This window comes from Terrapene carolina, unplaced genomic scaffold, assembly GCF_002925995.2.
Source record: "Terrapene carolina triunguis isolate 2854851 unplaced genomic scaffold, T_m_triunguis-2.0 Scaffold838, whole genome shotgun sequence".
NCBI classification, from domain to species: domain Eukaryota; kingdom Metazoa; phylum Chordata; order Testudines; family Emydidae; genus Terrapene; species Terrapene triunguis.
Genome location: NW_020665189.1, coordinates 12,001,623 through 12,026,861, shown reverse-complemented (window position 1 = coordinate 12,026,861; position 25,239 = coordinate 12,001,623). Strand labels below are relative to the sequence as shown.

At 44.2% G+C, this 25,239-nt stretch overlaps 1 protein-coding gene across 1 annotated transcript in view; it reads right to left on the bottom strand.

Moving 5' to 3' along the window:
* The window catches only part of LOC112103221 (rho GTPase-activating protein 7-like), an 84,220-nt gene extending 61,607 nt beyond the window's left edge, over positions 1-22,613 (bottom strand). Inside the window, exon 1 of the mRNA XM_026660854.2 lies at positions 22,567-22,613. The gene's annotated coding sequence lies outside the window, so the exon portion shown is untranslated. The remainder of the gene's footprint in view (positions 1-22,566) is intronic.
* Positions 22,614-25,239: the final 2,626 nt, after the last annotated feature.

The window sequence follows — 25,239 nt, the reverse complement described above, 5'->3', positions numbered from 1 at the left end:
ACCTCCTATTCTAGCCCCCTTGCTTGTCTTATCGACCTCTTGCAACTTGTCTTTTAGACTGTAGGCCCTTTGGGAGCGAGCACTCATTTTCTATATGTTTTGTAGAGCAAAATGGGGGCCCTGCCTTGGCTGGCTTCTGTGAAATAATGTTAAGTACTAGTAATTCTATTTTATACCTGCCGCGTCCGCAAGTCCGGCCGATTGCGGCTCCCACTGGCCGCGGTTCGCTGCTCCAGGCCAATGTGGGCTGCAGGAAGCGGTGCGGGCCGAGGGATGTGCTGGCCGCCGCTTCCCACAGCTCCCATTGGCCTGGAGCGGCGAACTGCGGCCAGTGAGCGCCAAGATCGGGCGAACCTGCGGATGCGGCAAGTAAACAAACCGGCCCGGCCCGCCAGGGGCTTTCCCTGAACAAGCGGCGGACCGGCTTTGAGAACCACTGCTCTATAGTTCCTGCCACACCTGTTATTATGCTGAGGTTGCCATTCTTCACAAAATTCAGCACCATCAATTCTATGCCACCATAGATGGAAATGATGCTGTGCCACGATAATTATACAGTACATTGAATGTGGAGTCCGAAGAGCTTGTAAACTAAAGGTCCTATCCTGTTCCCACTGAAGTCACGGCAAAGCTTGCACTGACTTCAGGGGGAGCATTGCTGCCACAGAAAACCAGGCTCTAAAATGGCATATTAAAATACTTTATTATTTGTATTCCTCCTGGAAAGGGAGGAGAGTAATTTGAAACCATGATTAAAGTCCATTCAAACATTCTTTATGTCCATGATACAAGCTGTTTTCCATAAAAGTTTATCTAGATTTACTGGATACTCTTATCACTATGCTAAACCTCCTGACTGATCAAGGAAGGAATTTTAAATGCGCTATATTTAAAAAATTAGCTAATCCCTCTTTATTCTCTGTCCAGCCCCTAAATCAAAATCTGAATATAAACATCCTATCTAGCTTAGGAGAATGTAAAGAATAACTAAAAGTGTCCAGAAAAAAGCTGTATTAATTGATTGTAAAAAGAGATTTAGACTAGAAACCTAAAGTGAGGTTTTTCTGTAGCGTGAATTGAGTGGTATCAACCCAGGTTTGATAGCCCTGGGCACCAGATACACAGTGTTATCAACTTTCATGGTTTTAATTACACATTTCATTATAGTTGGTGTTTTTCTTAAAGTCTCAGCTGCTGGAGTCAAATGATTAACTGGAAATCTCAGTTTTCATTGTAATAATGTTTCTAGCCCTCACAGAAAAGAAGAAAAGGTTAAAACATTAAGTAATTGTGGCCTAAAGGCTCAGAAGCCAAATGACAAATAAAAATAACCCATTTAAAAAAAATTCTCATGGTTTTGGGGGGCCTGACTTCTGGATAGAGAAGACGCAGCAGTAACGCAAGCTGCCCCACAGAAAAGAGGACATTGCTGGGAAGTAGCACCGAACCGTTTGCGTTTTTGGAGCAGCTTCACTTTTCTGCTTGGTTCACTTTTCACCTGAAACATGATCAGCTGTTCAACTGAGCAGATAACTTCTCCCTCTCCCAAACCTCAGCACTATAGATACAAAAAAGAGGAGCTGCTGAACGATCTCTGAAACAGGGATTCTCAGACTCAAGCTTGTGCCCTATGGGGAGGTGGCTGGTCACATGATGCTTGCTCTTCTCCTAGCTTCCAGCTACTATACTGCATTGAAAGACAGCTAAAAATACAGTACATACTTTCCTAATATTACTTTTTCATGTAAGCAATTGCTTTATCTTCTACAGGGGTGTTACGCAATCATGAATCGAGGAAGAGTGTGGTCTCAAATAGTCAGCCTGTCTATTAAGGTTCAGTCCACACTATAAAATGGCAAATGGAGATGAGCAAAGATGAATTGGAGTCTGACAGGCTTCTTGGTTTGTTGTTTCCCAAGCTTCTCACTCAGCAACCAAGCCCCTCTGAATTAAACTAAAAACTTAAGACAATTTGGTCATTCAATGCAACACACACACACACACACACACACACACTTAGTTGGGTATAATTTGGGGGTGGTGGTTAATTTTTATTCTACATTATTTAAGGCCTTCTCCAACATCAGGCAAGGGGGTGGATATTTCATGAGCAGCATCCATCCACACTGTTGGCATGATAGCCTCCAGCATGGAAGATGGGAGCCCCTCATTTCATCCTGTCACCCCTGACAAGAGCAGCTGTACAGAGTAGTTGGTTGATAATCTGTGTTTTTTCTGCTCTGGAGAAAGAGGAGAACTATTATTCCCATCACATTCCAGGAGGCAGAATTTCCTCCATGCACGGCACTGTTGATAGAACATTGACTCCAAGCCAAACGACCTCTTGTAAAGAACTCAAACAAGAGTAGGAAATACTTTTTTTTTTTAAGTCACTTATTAAAGCAGAGTGTCGTCATACCATTTTCACTGCTGCCGTGAGAGGTGAACTCAGAAAGGAAGTCCACCCAATTTCAAAGTTATATAAATGAAAGTTTCATGCTGCTTCCCACCTGATCTTTGCCAAAAACCTGAGGATATTACATAAGAATGTTAAGTGCCCTGTGTTTGTTTTGCTCTGTTTTCATGGATTTTGGGATGAGCTCAAATTGTTGGCTAGCAACAAAGGGCTTGCTTTTAAATCAGAGGTTCCTCCAAAGTTCACAAAAAAGTGTTAAATAAGGGATTTTTTAAAATTAAAAAAAATGCTTTTCTAAATGAGGAAAAAGCAGCGCACCCTGCTACAAAGCCTGAAGTCAAAAGAAAGGATGGAATTCACTACCCAGATGAAATATATAGTCCTTCACACAAACTCTTTATATTTGGGGCGGGGACTGTCTTATTATATGCATATAGTGCCTAGAAAAATGGAACCTCTACACACTATTGTAACTAATAATCATAAAAGCACCTTAAATTCGTAACATTAACGTTATATGTATTCATGCAATATGTAAAATCTATTATTTTGCAATGTACTTAGCACCCCTTGGAAGTTTACACTTCAGTTCTTCCTTCTGCTAACACTTGGAAGACAGCTTGGATAAACAGAAATGGACTCCAAGCATGGTCCAAAATTCAGTTTAACTCAAGCCAATAACCAAGAAGGTTTGAAAAAGTTTAGTTAACTTATGCTAAAGGAAAAAAGTGTCATTACTGGTAGTTTTTCATTCCCTTTTGTCTATGCATTTCCTACCTCCAGTTAGGCTAAACATCCTCTGTTATGGTATCTTGACATTTCTGTATATAGCCACCACTTGAAGTGCTTCCAATATCACAAAAACACTTGCTCTTGGGAGATTTCCAGCTCCACTTTGCAGATTTAAGACATTCAGCCAGCATAAACAACCTGGTTCATCCAAACTGAACCTCCAAAATTTTTGCGGTTCAATCAGTGCTAGCTAGTGTCACAGTTCAGGGCAACTCAATCTGTAGTCCCCTCTATTGTCCAGCAAAGGGCACCCGCTGTAGGCTTCCAAGCCATCATCTCTCTTGGATGGAGACACACATTTCACTCACTTCTGACTAGCGTAGTTCCAGGCTGCATAGTTCCCTGACTATACTTTTATCCCCAGCAAAAGACAAGCTGCATACGTGGGCTTCTTTTGCCTTCTCTTCAGAGATGGTACGCAGTGTAATTGTCACAGGTACAGTTACCACATAGCTATTTCTAAGCAAGCACATTTTATTCTTAAGGTAAAAGCATTACAGAGAAAACATGTTAAAAACAATAAAAGAAACTACACACATAGATTCATAGATTCTAGGACTGGAAGGGACCTCGAGAGGTCATCGAGACCAGTCCCCTACCCTCATGGCAGGACCAAATACTGTCTAGACCATCCCTGATAGACATTTATCTAACCTACTCTTAAATATCTTATAAGCTTACAAGGGATCAACCCAGTTCTAACATGGGCTCTGGCAAGAGGTACTTTAAAACCACACACGGGTTTTCCTGTAGTTTCAAGTTCATAACACTCTTTGTTCAGCACAAGAACACTCATGAGTCTGTAAGTCTTTCATTTATCCACTTTGGGCCTTTGAAGAGACCGTGAATATGTTATAAGCCAATCAACGGTTTTCTGCTCAAGCCGCAACTTCAAAAGGATGGATTCAGAGATGCGTCATTTGTATTCCCCTCATCTCAAGTGTTTCCTAGGAAATCCACTTCACACATATTGTCCCAAAAAGTCCTTTGAAGTTCCTGGTGCTTCCCAGAGATTGCATTAATTCTGACTTCCTCTTAAAGAAATTCTATATACTCTCACAATAATATATACACATTTGCATTTTTAATACATTGGACTCCTAAACCTTATTGAATTAAGTATTTTAACTTAATTCCATAAAGTTTGTTTCAGATATTGTCATATCTGTCATGGTTAGAGTGCAGTGTCCCTCCAAAATAAAATGAGGATTATCTTGAGGAATGTTTTTGGGCCTCACCTATTCATTTTTGGATCTGTGATACTTTGAAAATAACATTTAGCTCTTCTAATGGCCAACAGACAAGGGCCTTTAATATTGGTGTTTTGGAAAATTCGCTATTAGCTCCACTTTTGTTTGTTCTTGACTTGAAGCAGTGTTTCTTAACACGTTACATGCATTTTTACATGCCACAGTCAGGTTGGGATCTGTAGTGAATTCTAAAGGAACAAGGTGCTCCCTAGAGGAATGTCACTTGAGAGAAATCCAGAAGAGCAAGTCATAGCATAGTCTTGAAGAGCTATGCTAAATTATGTTCAATGGTTTGAGAGAGTAGGGTCCTGCCCTGGGCAATACAGATCATTGCCAAGGCCTTTACATAAAATAGGAGGGAGCAGAGAATTAAGTAGGAAGAGTCAGTGTAAAGGAAAAATTTGAGGTTTCCCTATTATAATCTGTGTTGGTCTGGAAACAAAAGAGAAGCTTCTTCTTTTGGCTTCTCACAGGGAAACAGTCAATGTAATTAGCCTTGGCTGACAGGTATGTATTTCACAGGTACCCTGCCCACCCCATGGCCCTGGTTACAGTATCTACCTAATGCATCTAAACCCAACTGTATTATGAAATTAAATTGATGATGAGTTATTTGTTAAATATGTATGCATGTTAGATCTTATGAAATTGAGTAATATTTTATTTCCTTGGCACCAACTCTCAGGCTTTCAAAAGAGGGCCCCTTCTCCACTGTTTCTTATAGGAAAAAAACGGGAGGTGCAAATTACTATGTACTGGAGCTCACACAATCTTTGGACTGGACACAGGACCACAACAAAAGTAGGAAGGAACGGGTGTGAGAAAAATCCATAGTCAGCGGCAGGCCCCCTTCCTGGTTATCAAGTCCAATATAATTATCTAAGCTACTAGAGTTGATGTAGTATAAATGTTTTTTAATGGAGACTTAAAAAAAGCTTTTCAGACCATGTCTTCCTGTGGACGGAAGAGAGTTCATGTGATAGTGAGCTGCATTGTTCAGTTTTACATTCCACAGAGATACATCACTTTTTTACATAAAATACCTATTATAAATCACTTCTATACCACTGTAAAATACATGGCACTTCATGTCTAACTATGTTCATAGTCTTTGTGCAGAAGAGTGTACAGCCTATGGGCTAATCCTGAAAGGTTCTGATCACCCTCAGTTCTTATTGATTTTAGTTGGAGTTGAGAGTTCTTAGCATCTTCAGGGGGTTATCAGTTAGCAAAATTAGACCCTAAATATGGGGTATTGGTAAATTTAATTAATATTTTTCAAATGTTTCTGCCATAACAGGGAAAAAGACAACCATAGAGAGATGACCATTCTGTTTTAATCTTATATTTAACTTCTACAAGTAAAATGTTAACGCCTCATTCAAATAGATCAGAGATCAGCCCCAAATAAAGTCCCAGAGCCATGCATCTGCAAACGTAAGAGGAGTTTAGAACTGGATCCAAATTTTATAGCTGACAGTTTCTCTCAAATGGGCTGAACCACACTCTCTCCATTTTGTGCAGAGTTGAGATCCAGATATACACAATGGCTGAATGCCTTTTTTTTTTTTTTTTTTTTTTAAACTTTGTGACTGTTTTAAAGCTCAAGAAAGAACAGAACTAATAGAATTAACTTGAGCTAGGCGCCATATATGATTCACCATTCTGCTCTGTCCAACACACCTCAGTACTGACCTACATACCACTTCTATTCCTCTTTAAAAGACTGGATTTCAACCTCATTCTCCAGAGGCACAAGACTACCTAAATTCAATTAATCATTCTTAATATTCTTCTCCAGATTGCTAGCAAAGGTGATTCTGTGCAGGTAAAACAACTGCCTTTATTTTACCTGCATGGTACAGCATGTCACGAGGATAGAGCCCAATATTATCAGTGGTCCTGCTGCACAAAGAATGTGAAACATGTATAGTAAATCCCACTCATTCCTCACTTATTTTTTAATGCTTATTAAAATGATGGATTGCTGCACAAACAACTCCACTCTTTCACCTCCTGTATCTACACGAATCACCTACCACCTCCAGATCAAAGTTCACTCCTGGAATAGAGCTGGCTTCCACATTGTGCAGTTAGCACAATGAGGAAGGTATAAAGGGAGTTTAATGTACTTCAAGTTAAAACATTTTGGCAAATGAGACGGCATAAAAGCACTGGCTAAAATAAAACAATCTATGTATAAACCAACCTCATAAGAATTTGACAAGAGTTTCCATTAAAAAGATTCCAACTGATTGTGAAAAACATTTTTAAATAAATGGTGGTCTGTTTTAATCTTGTGAAAGTGTCTTCTTTTTAATCCCACTTGCCCTACAAGATTAAATTCACAATCAACTGAAAGCCAGAACTGTGACTGAAGTATCTTATTTAGGGCTGCCAGGTGCCCTGTTTCCATTAAAAGTCCGGTCGGTGGCGCAGCTGGGGCTCTGTGCAGCTCCCGGAAGCAGCAGCATGTCTCCTCTCCGGCTCCTACGCGTAGGGGAAGCCAGGGGATTCCGCGTGCTACCCCCACCTCCACAGCTCATTGGCCGGGAACCACAGCCAATGGGAGCTGTAGGGGCGGTGCCTGCGGATGGGGCAGCATGCAGAGCCACCTGGCCACACCGCCATGTAGGAGCCAGAGGGGGTACATGCCGCTGCATCCCCCTTCCGCCCTCCAAACCCCTCGGTCCCCACCTGGAGCCCCCTCCTGTACCCCAAACCCCTGCCCCAGCCCAGAGCCCCCTCCTGCACTCTGACCACCTCATTTCTGGCCCCACCCCAGAACCTGCACCGCCAGGCCAGAGCCTATACCCTCTCCTACACCCCAACCCTCTGCCTAAGCCCGGAGCCCCCTCCCATACTCTGAACCCCTCGGCTCCACCCCCCAGCCTGGAGCCCCCTCCTGACACCAACCCCCTCATCCCTGGCCCCACCCTGGAGTCTGCACCCCCAGCCGGAGCCCTCACCGCCTCACCCCCTCCCACCCCCCATCCCCCTGCCACAGCCCGGTGAAAATGAGCGAGTAAGTGAGGGTGGGGAGAGTGAGCGACAGAGGGAGGGGGGATGAGTAAGTGGGGGCCGGCCTCGGAGGAGGGGTGGGGCAGGGGGCGGGGCAAGGGTGTTCAGTTTTGTGCAAGTAGAAAGTTGGCAACCCTAATCTTATTACCATGTTATCGGATTAGGCAGTACTGATTTCCAACTGTATTTAGGCATCTAAAGAGGCAGACAGGTGCTTCTGAAAACCCCTTGACATGCCTAAGAAAGTTAGGTGCCTTTCTGCATCTTTAGGTTCCTAAATACTTTTGGAAACCTGGACCCAAGGTCACTGAGCCCAGAAATAAACTGTAAGATTCACAAAGCCTCTTTGAGAGCCTGTCAGCACGCCAAGTATACCTGTGCCTTCGTCACGAGATCCTGACACACTCACCTCTTCTGGTGACCACGAGCATGGATTAATTGGGTACAAACAGTAACTTCCACCCCACCGCCATCCTCCAAACCATCATTTATCTAGACATTTTGGTACTAGTGCATTCTAGGAAAAGCTGGAAAGCTAAACCATGATGCTTCAGCTGGAAATTGAGTGGCAGGGGATTATGCACAAAGAGCAGCACCAGCAGAATATGGAGCAATGCATTCTGGGATTTCTTACCACAGAGACCAAGGGGAGAAAGGAAAGTCTAGTTACAGGAGTAGTTACGGGAACCCATCTGCACAGTAAAAACAGTGTTACAAGCTGGTTACAGGAAGATGTAGGGTAGGTCACTGGCAAGGGTGATACGTGGTTAGCTACAATGGTTTTGAGGCAGGGGTGCTGGAACAATTTGTATAGTGGGGTGCTGAGAGCCATTGAACCAAACTGCAAACCCTGTATACGATGGAAACCATTTCAAGTCGGGGGATCTACAGCATCCCCTGCACCCCTAGTTCCAGCACCTATGCTTTGAGGTGTTGCCTGGGCACAAATCACATTAGTAACTGGTTACAAATGGTTCAAGTCACAGCATGGACCCTAGCAATAGCAGTTGAGTGTCTCCACACAGTAAGGCACTAAGTACAGTAGCTGCAGCTAATATTCATTAAATCAAACTCGATTATACTCCTTCCACTTCCAAGCCCACTCTACCACACAAGACTCCTATGGCCCAACGCTGTAATTTTCCAACTTGGCTTCTAGTTTTGCTTTTTGTTTTATGGATTCATGAACATTTTTCTTTCTTCTCAGTGTTTAAGTTGTGTACATAACTCATGCTGACCTCTTCATCTCTTACTGAGGCATGCTCCTTATCCAGATTTCCGTCAGGAATGCTGCTTATTTGACACACTATTTGAAAATATCTCTCAGACATTTAAACAACATTTCTGCTGACATTAGATGTTTAGAAGACATCCAAAAATGTCAAGAGTACCCAAGTTGGTTGAAGCACAGCACTGAAAGGATTTTATGGGACATTCCACAATCTCAGTCAAGTTAGACCGGCTAATACAGAGCCCCTGGCAGGGTCAGGAGATGGCTCTCAGAAGCCAATAAATCAAGTTAAAATCCTCTCAATAAATCAAGTTAAAATCCTTTTAAGTCACTTTGTAAGTGAGGACACCATGCCATAACTGCTACATGTCATAATCATGGGTATAATCAAGATTGGTGTGTAGGGGCTATAGCAGTGAACTGTAAGTCAAGACTCCAGGGATCTATTCCTGTCTCTGTCTGTCTCTGTGACCTCTGTCAAATCATTTAAATGCTCTGTACCTGACTCCCTGTCTGCTGTTTAGTGGCAAACACCACTTACCATCACTGGCTAACAGTTCTATGCAAATTCAGAGAGAAGGATGTAGGTTTAGGTCTCAAAGCTGCCATAACTAAGCATCTCATTTCGCATAGTATCATGAACTGGCAAAAGCCCAGATGGGATATTAACTGTTATTCATATTGACATTTTCTATAACGTTCCCACTTGTCATAGGATGTCTACAGACATACAAAACACATGAAAGAGACCACAGTCGAGGTCATAAAGTAAGCAACATTTTTGCCCAGTTCTTTTATTGGCAACATACCGTGGTTGTAAGGTATGATGCAACACAACCTGTTTTTCACAGCTGAACAAAAGTCTTTTGCCACCATTACGGATTTACAGCAGTGGAGATACAAATATTGCACATGTGTGGGTTTGACCAGTGTTGCTGCTAAGGTAACTGAAGCAAGAACTTTTGCATTGAAAACATATTAAACCAGAGTACTGTAAAAATTAAGGGACCTTGAAATCTGTCCCATTTTTCTCTGGTAGCTGCTTTGGAGTACCAGTGCTTGCTTCAAAAAAGAAAACAAAAGCTTGTGACTAATAAGCTAACAGATGTACATAAAGCTGTGTATTCCTCAGTGTGACTCAAATCCCACAATTTAGATGGATGTTTTAGCCAAACATTTTTTTTAAATGGATGGATTGGGCTATATTATAGGATTTGGAGCTGACGGCTGGGAATGGGTTATGCTGTGCTTGGGAGAAGGGGTAACAAGGAAGGTAGGGTTTTGAGCACCTGGAATGTGAAGCACATTTGAACTCCTAGGGTTTCTTTCTTTCAAATAGGAAGCCTGGTCTAGTGGCTAAATCAAAATACCAGAAGCCAAGAGGCCCATTTTCCTGACTGCCACAGACCTGCTGCGTGACTTGCGGCAAGTCACTTAGGCCTTGTGTAGATTAGGATTTGGAAGGCGTTAGCTAATACATGTTAACAACCTAGTATAGACAAGGCAATGGGCTTTTAACACATGCTAAACTGGTTGATATAAAGCTTTAACTTGACCACTGTAAAACATATTAAAGGCACACTGCCTTGCCTACACGAGTCTTAACACTAACACATGTTGTCTAGACTAGGATTTGGAAGGTGTTAGGAATCCGTTAGTGTTAACAGTCTAGTGTAGGCACAATAACGTGTGTTACAGTGGTCAAGTTAAAGCGTCATATCTACAAGTTTAGTATGTGTTAAAGGCACACTCCCTTGTTTATACCAGGTTGTTAATGTATTAGTTAACACCTTTCAAATCCTTGTCTGGATAAGGCTGCTCAGTCCCATTCCGCCCCTGCGCCCATCCTTTGTAAAAAAACAAAAACAAAAAAAATCACACCTTCAAAAGACTTGGGAAACTTAATTTGAGATAATACAAATCTGTTATGTATCTCTTATCTGTATATCTCAAAGTACTTTGCAAAGGAGAGATCATCCCCATGTTATGAATGGGGAAAATCAAGGACAGAGAGAGAAAGTGACTTGCCTTAATTCTCTGCCATGGCAGAAACAGAAATAGGATCCAGATCTTCTGAGTCCCAGTCTAGTGCCCCATCCACTGTATTATACCCCCAAGCCATGAAATTTGGTTCCAGATTTCAACTTTTGCCAAAGTTTAGTGGTATTAAAATCTCCATGTAATGAGCTGGCCAGCGTACATGAACCACTGCCCTCTACAGGATAGATTCAAAACTTCAAGACTGTGTCCAGGGCTGTCCCTAGACATTTTGGTGCCCTACGCACAGGGCCGGCTCCAGGCACCAGCATAGGAAGCAGGTGCTTGGGGCAGCCAATTCAAAGGGGCGGCACTCCGTCCGGGTCTTTGGCGGCGGGTCCCTCATTCCCTCTCTTCCTCTTTGAGCTGCCGCCGAATTGCCACCGAAAAGGAAGAGAGGGAGGACCCGCTGCCAAACTGCCGCCGAAGAAGCAGTGCGATTTAGCTGCCGCTGAAGTGCCGCCACTCGTCGTCGTCGTCTTCTTCTTTTTTTTTTTTTTTTTGCCACTTGGGGCGGCAGAAAAGCTGGAGCCGGCCCTGCCTATGCAGCCCCCGCCGCAGGGTGAGGGGTGGCTGACCCCAGGCCTCCGCGGGGGGAGCAGGAGCAGGCTTGGAGGACAGGGGGAAAACCGCCCCCCAGCATGAGCCGGTGGAGTGGAGCGGGTTGGGTCCGGGTCACTCTACTTCCTGCCGCCTGGTGATTGCAGGGTGGGCCCGACCCCGCACTCACGGGGCGGCGGGAAGTGGAGCGACCCGGCCCCAACCCACTCTGCTCTGCTCCCCTGGCTCCCAGCCTTGGGACTTGGGGGACAGGGGGGAACTGCCCCCTGGCCACCAGCACTCACCCGTGGAGCAGAGCGGGTTGGGGCCAGGTTGCTCCATTTCCCACCACCCGGTGAGTGCAGGGCACGCCCGACCCCTGCTGCAGTCCCCCAGGATGTAGCTCATGGTAAGAGGTGGAGTGGGGGCGGGGCTGTGGCAAAGCAGGGGTGGGGGCTTTGGGGAAGGGACGGGGCTGGGGCAGGGGAAGCTTTTCTGGTGGGGGATTGGGCTGGCTGCTAGAGCAGCACACAGCTGCGTAGGGCATCACCCTACACAGCTGCGTAGTTTGCGTATGGGTAAGGACGGCCCTGACTGTGTCAATCATAAGCCATATATAGCCAACAGTTTAGGGAGATTTTCCTTAAACTGAAGAGGGCAGGGTGTGTGCTTTTAGACTAGGAAGACTGGAACACTCATACTGGCAGCTGCTGCTGTGAAGTGCCAAGTGGCCAAATTAGTTTCCAGCTGTGAAATTCAGATGCATTTTTGTTACATGAGTCTCGAGTTTAGGGCTGTTTGGTTCCAGTGGGTTGGCTTAAGTCCATCTCTACTTAACTAACTTTGGTAGCTCCTTGGGATTCTCATATGGGAGATTCTATAAAAATACAAAGGTGTTTTTTTCCCCCAGGGATGCCCCCACTTTATCTTTAAGGAGTAAAACAATTAAAAAAAAATTGGCCACTGCTCTCTTGCAGTGTCAAACCAGCATAAGCCTTGACAGCACCCACATGAAATATTTTACCATTAAAGGCTAAAAGGGCTTTATGGTGCTTTAATGAGAGGGAGTTACTCTCACCCATACCATTATATTTTATTAACAATTTCTGAAGGGTTTTAAAAAACCCCACAGCTGAGCTGCATTTGTTTTTCTGCTACATTTAGAATGTGCCAATACTTAAATCATCAGCGTGCGTAGCTTTCATATTTACCATACCTTTTACAAGCATGCTTAGCATACCGCCCGAGAGAGACTACTGTGCCCACAGAAATGAGGAACCTGGATTAATTTAAAGGAGAACATTTCACAATCCATTTCCCCAGAATATGAGAGCAAGGAGTTTCTCAGTTAAATTAATGGCAAGTAAATTTGGAACAAATAAAAGGAAATTAATCTTAACGCTACGTCTAGCCACAATGTGTAATTAGGTGCTGATGGAATTCAAACTCAGGCATTGTGGCTGGAATTTTTTTTTAATGGTTGGATAATCCTAAACCCAATAGTCATAATAATATTTTTGTAGACTGGCACGATAAGCTACAAGTAACCAGAACTCAGGCCTCAGAATGTAAACTGACAATCACAGGGGGGCCAGATGCTCATCACTCCATATACTGCTAAATGGGTAGGTGCATTCTGGGGTGCTGGTTTACCTTCTTCCAAAGCATCTAGTAATGGTCTCCGCCCAAGAGAAAGGCTACCAGCTGGATGGATCAATGGTCTGACCTATTATGGTATATCCTATGGTGATCCAGCAGGAGGTGCTATACTACACCTTTGACTATCATATATGCTTTAGTTTAGCAGAACTAGCTGTGGCCTGGAGGGTGAGGAAAGGGAAAGGTGGATTGAATAGAATAGAGGCCTCACTGCTCTCTATACTTCAACTCTTAGCCCTAACACCCACTTTAAGTTGTACTAACTAGAACCTAGAACTTCCATACCGAAAGTCACATGAAGTGCATTCCAGCCTCCTCAGCTCTGCAACTGTTAGTATTTTGTTATTTATTTACTTAATGCCTCAGAAGGCACCAGGTTGACAAATAAAAGACCCTGAAGAGCATATGATCTACTGACAACAGTTTCCAGAGAAGGGGAGAGGCAAAGAAACACAATACAAGATTGTAAAATAATTTCACATTCCTACTTGTGCTACTTGACCCCCGCCTTGCTGATACTAATCCAAGCCTGTCATCTTTTGTAGGGAACACATTTTTAAAATAACTTTTGCTTGTTTCATTTATTTTTAGTTTTAACTCATCTCCTCTTTAGATTTTAACCCTTGTATATTCTATATATTTATATTTCACCCTACCCTTTTCATACTAGCAGAAATAGTAGGTTGAGATTCCCAGAAAGACGACTCCACAAAATTCAGTCTCTTTGACAACCATTAGTTTAGTCTGCCAGTCCTTCTCTAAAGTACCTCAGAGTATTATCCCCACTGTATCACACCTGAAAGCAGTTTCAGGCAAAAACTAGTGGATTTTAATTTGTGTTAGTTTTCACAGATTAGGCCTCATCTAGACAGCTTTGCCCCAATTACAGCCAATTCAGTGTAGCCAGCAGGGCCGGCTCCAGGTTTTCTGCCGCCCCAAGCAGCGGAAAAAAAAAAAAGCCTATCGGCAGCACTTCAGTGGCAGCTCAAAGAGGAAGTGAGGGACTGAGGGACCCACCGCCGAATTCCTGCCGAAGACCCAGACGTGCCGCCCCAATACCGGAGGGAGTGCCGCCCCTTTGTATTGGCCGCCCCAAGCACCTGCTTCCTTCGCTGGTGTCTGGAGCCGGCCCTGGTAGCCAGACCAGTGCAACCTCTAGCGTAGGTTGGCAAATCCACTATTGATGCTCGGGGAGCTTTACCTCTGCTTGAAACCATGGGATGCTAAAAGGGTGTCACTGGGATGGCTACACTAATTGTTGGCTATTAATGACCAATCGAGGCAGGGCTTTAGAGCTTTTGCTGATGGTGCAGGGGCTTTCAGCCCAATGAGAAAAGACCTACCATGCACTCCCCATACTAATGCCCACAAAGGGAAGGGAGCTAGGAGCCCTATACATTCCTAAAAACTACCTCCCAATGAATTAATCTGCTACTGCATTCAGAGCCCGCCCCCAGATTAACCTGCTACCCAAACATACAGGCTCAATGGCCCCCCAATTAATGTATCTGTCCACCCCTTCCCCCACCTCTAATTAAAATTCTGCCTCACCACCACACACACCCCTCTCTGCTGTACCCTCTCATATTGCTCCTTAAGGGGGGGCTCTGCCTCTTCCCCCAACTATTTTAATCCCTCACAGCCCTCCACGTGCTGCAGGAGGCCAAGCAGGGGTGGGAGCAGCCTAGAGGCTCTCATCCCCAGAGGCATGGGGGAGCTAAGAGAGAATTTCTTCATGCTCACAGGGGCGTGGTGAGGGAGGGAGGGAGGGTTACAATGCTGGAAGGCAGAGGCGAACACTCATTGAGCCAGCTGACGAGCAGGAGGACAGAACACTTCAGGTACTCTCCTGAGCCCTTAAAAGGGAGTAGGCCAAAATCCCATCCACGTTCAAAATGCTGAAGCAAGGAACCTCTTAGCACATGAAACACGTCTACTTAGTGGCCTTTCCCCAGGAGGGCAAGTTGGAAAAAAAACAGCCAAAGTAATTGTCTCCATAGACTGACAGGTTTTCAAGTTTGAGGAAACTGAGGCACGGAGAAGTTAAGTGACTTGTCCAAAGCCTCACACAAAGCATGTGGCAGCCAGATATACTACCACAATCTCCTGACACCTCCCCCGCCCTGCACTCCCCAGATTCTAAGTCACCAGATCATCCAAGGGAGGTAGGATATCAATATAGATATATAGGTCTCTTGTGTCACAATTGTCTCCAAGCGGAGATATCAAGCACTAAGCCCTGCCACTACTGCCAGAAACATTCAGAAACTCAAACCCTGTAATTACCTAAAACCTTTCCAGGTACAGCAGTTTGCAGCAAATGAAAAATCAGTCAGACTCTGTTTGGTGGTAATAGATTCCTTCTGTTAATTCCTAAGTGCTTAAATCATTTCTGAAAACGACACTTGGGTATTCTTGAAAATTTTACCCATTGAGTCTGGTTGTTTGCAAGATTTTCACTTTGAATATGTTGGGCTGGAATTAGATGAGCAGAAGTAATCTTCCAAAATATTTCTTCCCCTTCTTCCTCTTTGCCAAATTGTTTTTGGGTGTATTCTTCTAATCCCATCCAGCCATAACAGCTGCCATGACAACATATTTTAATTACCTGTGTTTCTGGTCCTCTTGTTCATTGACTGTAATGCTGGTAAAAGGTGCTGGACTGAGAGCCCTGGAGAGGAGGAGTGGTCTAATGGTTAGGATGCTAGCCTGTATCTTGGGAGATCTGAGTGCAATTCCTGCTTTGACATAGGGTACGTCTACACTTACCGGAGGGTCCGACGGCAGGCAATCGATGTTCTGGGATCGATTTATCGCGTCTGGTTTAGACGCGATAAATCGATCCCGGAAGTGCTCGCCGTCGACACCGGTACTCCAGCTCGGCGAGAGGAGTACGCGGCATCGACGGGGGAGCCTTCCTGCCGCGTCTGGACCCGCGGTAAGTTCGGACTAAGGTACTTCGAATTCAGCTACGTTATTAACGTAGCTGAATTTGCGTACTTTAGTCCGAAGTGGGGGGGTAGTGTGGACCAGGCCATAGACTTCCTTTGTGCCCTTGGCTAAATCATCTAGTTCAATGGCTTTCAACCTACAGTCCACGTACCCATGGGGTCCATAGATCATGTCTAAGATTTCCAAAGAGGTCCACAAATGAAAAAAGGTTGAGAACCACTGATCTAGTCTCTCTGTACCTCAAGCCCCCAGGTGTGATGGGGATTAATAATGACTAATATGGTTAATAATGCATTAATGACTGCAAGGCGCTTTGGAGGAGGATGGGGGAGGATTATATAAACACCTAGGATACACATTCTTATTGAAACAGCATTTTGTTCAGAAATTTTGCTAATTAAGAAAAAAGTGAAACACACCCCAAAACAACCTGAAATAAAAAACTGAAAAAAAATCAGTTTTTTAAAAAGTTGTTTTTCAGTTCAGCCTCCCAAGCCAAAACCTCAGTTATTTGCTCAACTCTCCCGATAAGCAATGCAACATATTCTTGAATGCTGTCTATAGGTACCTTATATGTAATAGCAGCAATGTTACAGTAGTGTCTAATTTACAGTTGCACTAGGGCACTGTACAAGTCATGCATATAGTAAGAGGCAGTCTCTGCCCTGAAGATCTTACAATCTAAACAGACAAGACAAAAGGTAGGGAAGGAGCACAGATCAGTGAAGTGACTTGTTCATGCAGGTCGGTGGCAGAGCTAGGCATAGAACTGAAGACTTACTGTACCAGCCTAATGTCTACCCACTGGACAACACTGCCTATATTTTGAAAGCATCAACAGATATCACTTACATTCTCTTATTTTGTAGAGCTGGCTAGGAAACTCAGTTCCACTTCAGGAAAAGAAATGTGAGGTTTGGAAAAATTTTCAGCCTGATTCAGGCTGGAAAAAACAAAAACAAAAAACAGAAAAAAATTCAAAACTTTTTGCCAAAGTGGAATTTTGCAAATTTAGTTTCAGAAACACCAAAACATTCCTACAGAGGGAACATTTTGGTGTTTCCAAAATAAAATACGTTCCCTGCATTCTCAGGGTCCCTGGGATCTGGAGCCTTAGCTATATGGTTGCCTGCCTGGTGGGTCCCTGAGGAGCCTGGAAACCCAGCAGTCACCAGGTGGGCTGCCAAGAAATCTGCCTGACTTTCTTAAAAAAAAAAAATCCACCCAAACTGACAAATTCCCATGGAATGTTTTGCTTTCAATGAATCTTCATTTCCCGACAGCAAGTTGTTCATTTGAAAAAAATTCCAACCAGCTCTGTTATTCTGATACCTCAGATTGTATCCAGGATGGTAATTTAGTGCTGCAACACTAACCAGGAATGGTGACAGGTTTCAGAGGGGTAGCTGTGTTAGTCTGTATCAGCAAAAACAACGAGGAGTCCTTGTGGCACCTTAGAGACTAACAAATTTATTTAGTCTCTAAGGTGCCACAAGGACTCCTCGTTGTTTTTACTAACCAGGAAGATGTTGTTTTCCCTCTTGGTTTACTTGTTTGTTTCTGCACCTTTGGTAAACACCTTCACCTTTTGTTTTCTGGGACGATTTCAGCTCAGTTTTCCAGGCATGTACTGCAGGGGATTTTTCACTAACGGTAACTAGATTTAATTTCACTGCCACATTGAGATGGCTATAAATCTCAGCATGCCAATTCACAATGCGCCTCGAGTATGAAAGCCCTGTTTTACTACAGGCCAAATAGCAGTGTCTATTTCAGCGATGTAAAGTGTTTTTCAAATAACACATTTGTACAGCTTAAATGGAAACATATTGTCAGCTTCTGGCAGTTTAAGTGCAAACATCTGTCTTGAAAGATGTGTGGTACCACAAAAGCCTTTCTGATAGGAAGTCAATCAATAGAGATAATAACTGGAAGTGATCTGAGGATTTAAGATATTCTAATTTGCTCACAGAATCATAGACAGAGGACAACTTTAAATGCCCTATGATGGGAATCACACCGCTGCTCCTGGGAGGCAATGCCACAGCCTGAGGGAGTTCAAAGAGGCTTTCCCCAGATACTTAATTCTAATTAATTTTTCCCCTCTGAATTTCATCCTAGTGTAGCCTTATCTATAGTTATAGGTCTTTATAACAAAATTACCCACCCCAAGGTGAGGGTTTACAGCTACTTTAATCTGTGAGAGCCCAGCTCCCAAAATGGACTAAAGTAGAGAGGTGATCAATCGGAGGAGGATCCCATGGTGCACAACAAACACTACATAGTGCTTTTTCTATAATAATTACTTTTACTAGTCTTATAATACACACATAGCAATCTGGTAAAGGAGAGAGAGACGAATACAGAATACGTTGTATTTGCATGACTCACACCATGCCTCCTGGGAAAACCCAGAGTGTTAGTCCTCCTCATCCTCACTAGGATCGCCCCAGTGGTTGGCATCTCCCCCCATCAAGGCACGCAGACACGTAATGTATTATGCTGACACCCACGGGGGTTCATACATATTTATGAAAGTTTTAACCCCTTTTCCTTATTTGAACTTCACATCTCATGACTTTTGGGGTATCCTGTTTTTCACAGGCCAACTCATTACCATTTACATCACTTTATCACCACAGTAACCTTAAGGAAGTCTCTGACGTTATATCCCGGCTACCAACAGTCATCATGTGGTGTCTACTAATCTCTGGTAGACATTATTAACCACACACAGCAACTATTTTCAAAACATCAGCATATCACAGAGACACAAGCTCAGCAGGTTTATTATTAACTTGCTTATGCTAACTTATCCTAGATCCTAGGGCCTAATTTGGCTAAGCTAAATATTTTACAGGCAAGGAGGCCCTGTGTTACAATGTTGCACCTCTATATCCTAAATATCCTGGATACCTTTTGTCCTTGGCTATGTTAGTACTCCTCATTATTCCTGTTCAGGGTGCCTGAATATTTCCTCTCCCACCAGGGTGCTTACACACTATTAATACTGGAAATAGTTGTGTTATAACCACTTGAATTGAAGGGCAACCACTTGAAGGGCAACTAAAATGATTAGGGGTTTGGAGAGGGTCCCATATGAGGAGAGATTAAAGAGGCTAGGACTTTTCAGCTTGGAAAAGAGGAGACTAAGGGGGGATATGATAGAGGTATATAAAATTATGAGTGATGTGGAGAAAGTAGATAAGGAAAAGTTATTTACTTATTCCCATAATACAAGAACTAGGGGTCACCAAATGAAATTAATAGGCAGCAGGTTTAAAACAAATAAAAGTAAGTTCTTCACACAGTGCACAGTCAACTTGTGGAACTCCTTACCTGAGGAGGTTGTGAAGGCTAGGACTATAACAGCGTTTAAAAGAGAACTGGATGAATTCATGGTGGTTAAGTCCATTAATGGCTATTAGCCACGATGGGTAAGGAATGGTGTCCCTAGACTCTGTTTGTCAGAGGGTGGAGATGGATGGCAGGAGAGAGATCACTTGATCATTACCTGTTAGGTTCACTCCCTCGGTAGACAGGATACTGGGCTAGATGGACCTTTGGTCTGACTCAGTATAGCCGTTCTTATGTGCTTAATTGTGGTAGCACTTTGGCACCCCAGTCATTGACCAGGACCTCATGGTGCTAGGTGCTGTACAAATGCAGAACAAAGACTCAGCCCCTGCCCCCAAGAGCTTCTCCCCAGCTGTAGAAACCTTTTAGTCCAGCTATCCACATTAATTTTCCACAAAAAGTCAGCCCATTCATGACCCTGTTCACTTTTGTTGCTTTTTTCTTAACTCAGATAGGAGTTTAAATTATGTTAATGTGTACATTTACATTTAGAAGGCAGTCTCCACATTATTTATTGCAATTCATATAACAAATGGACAGACTTCTACCTATCTACGTGTACAAGTATCCTCAGTAGCTTTTTTAAATGAAGTTGTTACCACAACTCCATCAGCCTTACTACAGCTCCATCAGTTGCACTTAAGCAAAAGTGATGAGGCCTAAAGAAGACACTGAAAAATGCTCCCCACTTACCACCTTCCATATCCCCACCACATTGGAGCTATTTGATACAAAGAGGAGGAGTAAGTGCCACAGGCAAGGGACAAATTTTTTGGTAGGCTTCATAGCAAAGTAGTTTAAAGTATGATAATGAGTTAGTTTTGCAGATGTTTATGAGGAGCTTCTCCCAAGCATGAGGGGCAGCATGAGAATTGAATAAGAGGGTGATGAGGCAGACGTTGTGGGCTGATCAGACGTAAAAGTTGACCTTTCAATTCTGAATGAGAGAAGATAGGTAGGGCAGGGGTTGACCATGAAGGGCATTAAAAATGAAGACAATAGCTTATTTCTTATGCAATAGAGAAGGAAGAGCCAGTGGAAGGATGCAAAGAAAGGGGTGACATGGTTAAAGCAACTGGCTAGAAAAAATGATCTTTTCAGCAGCATTCTGAATGGACATGAACAGATTAAGATTGTCAAGGCCAGAGGGAAGGATGCTGTAGTAATCAAGATGAGAGCATGGACGAGAGTTTTAGCTGTGTGAATAGCCAGGAAAAGTCGTATCTTAGAGAAGTTATGCAGAAGATTCTGCAAGATTTAAACATACCCTGGATGTGAGGACCTAGAGAGAGGTCTGAGTTGAAGATGACATCCAGTTACTGGACTGCTTGACACACAGGATGATGGCATTGTCCATAGTGATCAAGAAAGGAGGCAGTGGGGAGAGCTTGGGGAGGAAAAAAGTAGGATCTCTGTTTTAGCCATGTTGAGCTTGAGCTGCCAGCTAGGCATCCATGAGGAGATGTCAGAGACACAGGCTGACATTGTTAGTTTTGACAGGCTGGAGCAGAGAGACAAATCTATGAATTGTCCACGTAGAGAAGGTAGTTGAATTTGTGTATATGCTACATGTGACTCCAGTTTGGAACAGGGGTGTTCCATAGTCTGTTTACAACACAGCTGCAAATTGTACTGTGGATGGGGCAGACAGTATTTTTAATCTGTGCTCTCTAGCTGGGCTAAAGCCTGGGACTTGCAGCTTTAGTCCAATTATTGAACAGATAGGTCACGTCTACACATCCTTGACATAACTAGGCCAAGGGACAATTGTGCTGCAATTGGTTTCCTTCCAGCCCTTCTCTTCTAATGAAAGAAAGAGACTAAGGTTTATTCTGCTCAGAGCTTGTTCTCCAAACATTCCTACTTTTGAGAAAAAAACATTGTATATGCATTAGGGAAAGTCAGTTAAGGAATCCCAGAGGGATAAGTGCCGTTTTATTCTTATAAATCAAATCAATTATGCAGGCTCTTCAGGGCAGGGGCTTGTCTTGCTGTATGCATTGACAGACCATAGCACACTGTGGGCATTACACAATAATTGTCCTATGGTGACAGATATCAGATTATATTAATTATTTGTATTATGGTAACATCTAGAGGCCACACTAGAGGCTGGGATCCCATTGTACTAGACAGCCACAACCCCTTTACATTCAAGTAGAGCAGAGGGGCAAAGCGTGACACCAGAAACACGCACAGAGGTGAAATAACTAGCACAAGGCCACACAGCAGGTCACCGGAAGAGCCAGGATTAGAACTCAAGTCTCTCAAATTCCACTCTAGTGTCCTCTTCACTGGACCGGACTGTCTATCAATGCTAGGCATTGGCTTCTGCAGAAATGCCTTATGTAGCATGCAATGCAAAGGGTTTTTCCACACTGCAGCTGAATTCCTTCCAGAAATGCAAAGCTGGCTCTTACACACACTGTACTGCTCTCTTGCCCTTGTCAAGTTAATACACTGTACTCATAGCCTCATGCATAAAGAAGTGGTAGGAAAGTTGCATAAGTGCTGTGTAAGTCCTTGTGACCATACTTGGTAAGTATTTTGACTGAGATGGATGTGTCAAAAGAATTTTTGACCAGTGTCATTTTAGCAAGCTCCTTCTCTGCCACCTCCCAACATCAGGTCCTGTCCCCTGAACTACACTGCCATCTCTCACACTCTTGGGAAGACAGACTTTAAAATAAAATGTGTAAACGTATTCCCCAAACTCCGGAAGTTCAAAGGTTTCACAAGTTTATTTCCTGAAGTGCAGAGGAATTCAGCTCTTTCTTTGGACTCACTGACTGCTGCACAGCAGTGGTCATGAAAGGGAGGTGTCCCTTTGGGGAAGTGAATTCCTTTGCCAGCAAGTGGGTGGACAAAGAATCGGAAGACAAAGTCATGACAAATATTTTAAAGAGACAGAACAGGAAGACAATGTTTCGAAAAGAGCAGGTCCCTTTGAAATTCTCTCTGGGTCAGGAGACTGTGTGTCTGGATTTTGCAATGGCACAAGGCAGAGAAAACTCTTTAAAAGGAAACTGACTGCCCAGAACAGATGCAGACTTGCGCTGCTAGGACAAGTGGCCCAGCAGCTACACTACACACTACTAGTGCATACTTGTATTTGGGTTTATGAACAAGAGAGGGACGCAAGCGTGGATGGGAATCTCAACTGCTGCAGAGATGGGGGGTGGGCAGGACTGGAGCAAGGATATTGGATCCAGTCTGTGTCTGCTCAGAACAAAACTGCATAAAACACACAGTTGTATCAGTTGGCAGGGGCTGTGAAAACATTGTCAGTTGATGTGAGTTCACACTCTCACATTCTATATCCTAAGAATCGTCAATAGGGGGTCTACCATGCCTCCAATCCCAAAGGTCTGCAGGATGCGGCTTGCCACCGAGGCTCAGGACAGTGGGAGCTGGACAGCTATCAGGATGCAGGAAATGCCACAAAAGACATAACACCTAAGAAGGCAAAACACAGCAAACCATGGAGTAAATCTCAGCAACCACTAGGAACATGTTGTAAAGCCGTTTTCTCATGCTCTCTTCTGTAGCGTGGAGTAGACACAGTAAGAGCCAAGACAACTCTGGTAGGAAGCCATGGGGAACCGTGCGATGAAGGTAGAGGCTGGAAAGCTGGGGGAGTCTGCACATGACCAGTCATATCACTCTCTCTCCTCCCCCACTAGTCACATGTCCATCCCGTGGCATGTGAATCCAGTACCAACCCTTCCCCTATTTGTAGTCACATGAGCCATCCAGCCTCAACCGATCCCCTCCCCCAACCCAGAGAAACATTCTGCCTTATCACTTCCTTAATAAAAGTGGAAAAGGCCCAGACTGGCAACAGCTGCAAAACTACCCTGAGACCCACCCCCTCCCCAGAGAATTTCCCCTCTCTACATCCTGCAATTACTCTTCACCTTTAGACAAGTCTTGAAAAATCCTCTTGCCTACTTTACCATGGGCAAGTAGGACATTTTGCTTTGCAAATTAGTGAGCAAAATTCTGCAGATATTGCTCTAACCTTGCCCTGAATTGTTTCCAATTCACCTTGATTGTGACAACCTTTCCAACAGGAACTGCTGCAGTGTTGTTTTCCTCAGTGTGCAGACAGATACCTCAGTGGCTGCTGCTCAGAGTTTTGACAAGCAACAGCAAAAGTGAAATTAAAAGAGTGATTTAAAAAACAAAACAACCCTGTTCTTAAGATTCCTAAGGAAAACTTGCATGTGAGGGACTTCAGCCTAGTGGTTAGAGCACAGGCCTGCACACATCAGGAGTTCTAGTCTCTGTTCTTGCTGCCAGCTCACTGTGAATACTTGGTAAGTCAGCCTCTCTGTTTCTTGGTTTCTGTAAAATAGGGGAGGAATAACAATTACCTTCTTCAGAGGAGAGACTTAATTGACTGTGAAGCACCTGGAAATCCTTGAATGAAATGGTCTACAGCAGTACAAGGTATCTTATTATGTACAGCTGAAAACCTCTCACAGCTTCACACCCATGGCTTCTGTGATTTTGGGATTTTCCTTGCCTTGTTTAAAAACATCAGCCTGTGTTTTCAAATTTGGTGGCTGCCTATGTAACACTGACAGACCCCAGTTGTTGGTGAGCAGGCTTGAACCTGGGACCTCTGGAGCTTAGTGCATGAGCCAAAAGCCAACTAGCTGTTAGCTAAGGCTGTAGAGCAGACTCATTTTATCTCTCTCTCTCTCTCTCTCTAAGTGGTCTTGGTGCCACTAGATGGGACAGAACACCACACGGTGTGTGGGTTACATACATCCCCTAGCTGAGGAAGCACATCCCGAGCTTCAAACACTTCCCAGCTGAAATCCCAGACAAGCCCCCACTTGTAATGCTGACAGACCCCAGTGATCAGCAGGAGGGATTGAACCTAGGACCTCAGTGCATGAGCCTCTACTGCATGAGCTAAAGGCCAACTGGCCCTTAGCTAAAGCTGTAGAGCAGATTCATAGTGGTCTCGGTGCCACTGGATGGGACAGAACACCACAGCCAGGAGGTGTGTGGGTTACACCTACAGTGGTAAATACTAAAAAGAGACACACTGGAGAGTTGATGGCTGTACAGTTTTAGAGTCATAAAACAATTGGCTAGTTCAGGGATCAGCAACATTTGGCCCACGGCCTGCCGCATCTGCGGGTTCGGCCAATCGCGGCTCCCACTGGCTGCGGTTCGCTGCTTCAGGCCAATGGGGGCTGCAGGAAGCGGCACGAGCCGAGGGATGTGCTGGCCACTGCTTCCCACAGCCCCCATTGGCCTGGAATGGCAACCCGCAGCCAGTGGGAGCTGTGATCAGCCAAACTTGCCGGTAAACAAACCGGCCCGGCCCGCCAGGGGGCTTACCCTGGCGGGCCACATGCCAAAGGTTGCCAATCCCTGGGCTAGTTCCTGCTACATGTAAGCTTTCATGTAGAACAGGGGTTCTCAAACTTCATTGCACCACGACCCCCTTCTGACAACAAAAATTACTACACGATCCCAGGATGGGAGATTGAAACCTGAGCCTGCCGCCCCAGGTGGGGGGGAGAGGCAAAGCCAAAACCCGACCCCCAAGCAGGGGGCCTATAACCTGAGCCCTGCCACCCAGGGCTGACAATATAAACTGGTGCATTCCTAACCTCTTTAGCCAACATGGTGAGTTAGCAGCTGCAAAAGTACTTGTATGCAATCTAAATGAGGTATCCTTATTAGAACCTAAGTGAACCCATATATAAGGTTGTCATTAAGGACAGCAAGCTAATCCTGAATGAGCGGCAGGTGCTGAAAATCAGACTATGAGATAAACTTTCAGCTAGAAACCAGGCACTTTCACACACAGGGCCAAATTCCACTCTTAGTTACACCAGCACAACCCAAATTGACTGCACTGGGATTGCACAGGTAAAACTAGGGGCAGAAGTTAGCCATTGTCTTAATACTTTCTAGTCCTTTCCTCTTTTCCCACATGAACTCTGGCTACCTTGTCCTGC